The sequence below is a fragment of the Pteropus vampyrus genome, unplaced genomic scaffold (assembly GCF_000151845.1).
Source record: "Pteropus vampyrus isolate Shadow unplaced genomic scaffold, Pvam_2.0 Scaffold189, whole genome shotgun sequence".
Lineage (NCBI taxonomy): Eukaryota > Metazoa > Chordata > Mammalia > Chiroptera > Pteropodidae > Pteropus > Pteropus vampyrus.
The window spans coordinates 403,546-407,218 of record NW_011888970.1 but is presented as its reverse complement, the minus strand read 5'-3'; positions in this window follow the sequence as shown (position 1 = coordinate 407,218).

Genomic DNA, 3,673 nt, shown 5'->3' with positions numbered 1-3,673 from the left:
GGACAGAACAGTAGAATGTGCTGTCTACCGCTGTCACTTGCTGTGTGGGAAGGATGGAGGGGTGGCTGTGCCAGGTGGGGCGAGATGCAGGTTCTGTGGGGTCCCTGAGCCCCAGGGAACTGGGTGCCTGTTGCTGGTGGGAAGAACAATTAGTCGGGGGTCCAGGGGACAGCTAGGCCTGGGCTCATACAGGGGACTTTCTGGGCAGAGCTGCAGATTACAGCCTGGGGTCATGACATCCTGGGGAGTGAGGGAGCGGCCTGGGGCAAGGGAGGCCCTTGCGGGCACCCCAGTATGCCTGGGCCTGGGACCCTGCCCGCGAGGGCTTTGGGCGGAAGCAGGCACCTGCTCAGGAAATGATGGGCCCCGCGCCCACAGGCCACCAGGGATCCGGCTACAATGAGCAGGGACCCGGGCTGGCGGGGAGGAGCGGGGCTCATGGAGGCACGCACCATCTCAGTCCAGCCGGCAGGGGTCCAATCAGGCCCATGTGCTTGACCTTTGCTGGGAGCCGGGCCGCCCACTGCAGCCTCACTTGCTGAGGGCCACGGGGAAACCAGAGACCCACACGCAAGAAGTGGGGCCCACGCGGGGCGGCCCAGGGCCCTTAAAGCTCCCCAGGCGACACGATTTGCATGGGGAGGGAGTTCTCCGAGAGGTAACTGGGGTGCTGTGTGGAGCAGCCGTGAAGGCTGGGGCGGCCTGGCTTACTGTGAGCCCTGGAGCGAGGGGCCGTGTCTGCCACAGGCGTGTGTGTACGTGCTGCATGTAGACGCCGGATGGGGTGCCCGGGCCGCCGGGAGCCTGTGCTCGGTTTCTGCAGGGGTGGCATGGGGTTGGCCTTGGGGTACTGGTCCCCACTCCTGGTGGCCCAGCCGACTACTGGTGGCTGGGGTGGGTGCTGGTGCTTGGGTGCCTGATTTCTGCCCCACCTCTGGGACCTGTCTCCCCCTGGGCTGCAGGAGTCTGCGGGCGGCCTCAGCCTCAGTCCCCCAGCTCAGGATTCACAGGCCACCTCCACCCCAGGTGTGGGGGAAGGGCACTCACAGGCGAGCCCCTAGCAGGGGCGGGGCGGAGCCCAGAGCCCCCAGGGTGTGCATGGTTGAGTAGTGTGTGCTCACCAACCACACCAGCTGTGTCTGAGCTCACAGGAGCTCCCTGCAGTGGCACATGTCTGAGGGTGAAACCTGAGGGGACGTGAGTGTGACTCTCTGGTTGCCACGTTCGCCTGTCCGGGTTACGTGTTGCACAGCTCCAGAGCCACCAGGGCCCCCTGTTGCCATGGGTGGCGCGTGCTTCTGCCGAGACAGTTCGCAGGCCGTGGCAGTGGAGCGTGCGGAGAGAGAGCGCCTCTGCGTCGTCTGCCTCGTGTGCAGGCTGGCGGCGTCTCGCAGGCCAGTGGGCAGGTGTCAGGAGCTGGGTGGCGGTGTGCGTTCGCATGTGCGTGAAGAGGCCGTGCTGTGGTGTGCACATGGGGCCCATCTGGGAGCCCCTGGGCAGGTGGCGTGAGCACTGCGGCTTCCTTGTTCTGTCCGGCCCAGGCAGGGCCATTTCCTGACTCCCACAGAGGGAAGGCCCCGTGTGCGGCCTGGGGGTGCCCCTGGGTCCTGCTCTTGGGCCCCTTGAGCTTGCCTCTTGGACTGCCCACCCCCATGGGTCTGCTCACTGGGTGGAACCACATGAAGCCTCAGTACACTTGGCGGCGAGGGGCAGACACCTCCCCGTGGGGGGCCCCTGTGGGGAAGGGGTCGTCGGGGGGAGTTTTCCACGGGCAAGCGCCATGGCCTCGCTGTTACTGCCAGGGCAATCAGGACCCCAGCATGAGGGCGGCACCCCTAACCCTACCTGTCTGATGGCAGTGCCTTCACCGTGTGAGGCTGCGGGAGGTGTCCTCTCCCACGCCTGGGGTGTGCCACCATCGCTCTGCGTTCAGGGGCTTCGCCAGCCGGTGGTTAAACGGGGTGGCTGAGGCAGCGTGGCGTGTTCACACCCCAGAGGCAAGTGGCGTGTTCACACCCCAGAGGTGCCTCCCCGGTGAGCTGCGGTGCTCCTCAGAGACGGCTTCTAGCTTCCAAAGGCCTCAGGGCCGCCTCCTCCCCCCTCAAAGTGTCACCTTCTCTGTGAGGCTCTTCCTGGTGAGCCTGCCCTTCTCTGCGGTGGCGTCCTTAGCACCTGTGCCGTCTGCTAACCGTATGATGGCCTCTGTTTCGTAGGCTTCACGAGGACAGGGGCTTGTGTCTGTTTTGTTTACCGCCCAAAATACAGCCAGCTCATGGGTGCTCGGTAGGCATTGAGTGGGTGGGCGACTGGGTAGATGACAGGTGGGTGGATGGATAATAGGTGGATGGATGCTGGGTAGGTGGATGGGTGGATGGAGGGTGGATGGATTCTCAAGGCCAGGCCCGGACATGGCGCGGGGGCGTCCACCTGTCCCCAGGGCCATCAGGGCAGCTCTCGCCCTGGACATGGACTTGAAGGGCCAGGACTCCGGCTCGTCTGTGGCCGAGGCGTGGCGTGTCTGGCCAGCAGCATTTCTGAGCAGCTAGGAAGGAAGCAGGGTCTCAGGACAAACAGACCCCGGCTTGGGCTCTTCAGGGCCCTGGCCTGAGGACAGAAAGAGGGTGCTCACGACACAGTGGCCAGACGTGGAGGCCTGGGGCAGACTGTGCACTCTGGGAGCATGGATGCTGGGCTGGGAGGCCTGGGGGTGGAGAGGAGGGCAGGACGCTCCACATCCTGCAGTGTCCCCACACTGCCCAGCGGGCAGGTCAGCGGCGCGTGGGTCAGGAGCCCCAAGGTGCTGGGCAGTGTGCTGGCTGAGAACCACAGCCTTGGTCTGTCCCGAAGAGGCGTCCGCTGGCTGGAGAAGGTGCAGGCGTCGATGCATGCCCCGACGTCACTGTGTGGGAAGGACCCCAGTGGGTCCTGACGGGACCTGGATGCAAGGCCGGTGTGGTTCAGGGTGGTGACTTCCTGGGCGTGGGAGGCTCAGGGCCGGGGCTGTGATGTGCGTCGCTTCCCTGCAGCTCGGTGAGGTTAGAAATTATTTTCAAGTAAAAAGAAAAATGTGAGCAGGATTCCTGGTCCCCCGCCCGCGTGGTCACCTAACGGCTGCCTCCGTTTCTCCTCCGTGAAGTGAGCTTTTGTGCGAGGAGCCAAGAGCTGTGGGCCGGCCACCGCGCGGCCAGGCCAGGAGACACTGGCCCTGTGGGGGATTGCAGGGGACAGGACCGAGGCACAGAGAGGTTGGGCGATGGCCCTAGGTCACACAGCGGTGTGGCCTGCAGCCCCCCTGCCCGCCCCGGGGTTGTGGCGTGGACCCAAGGGGCCTGCAGTGTGCGTGGGCAGGGAGTGGGGAGGCCTTGCCGGTGCCCCGTCCCGGAGACAGCACCAGCCCCCATAGCAGCGTAGCTGACAGGGCTCACTGACTGCAGGAAAGGAGGCCAGAGCTGGCAGCAGCTTCCTCTCCTGGACGTCCCCAGCTGTCCTGGACGTCCCCAGCTGTCCTGGGCATCCCCGTCAGGGCTGTGAGTGAATGGCTCGGCAGCGCTCCGCCCCCGCCCTCTGCAGTCTGGGGTTGGGGGCCTGACCTGGCCCTGCCCCCTCCTGCCGCACAGCAGGCCAGCAGTGCGAAGGGGTCAGGTCTGCGCTTGCTGAGCCTGTCTCTCCCTGT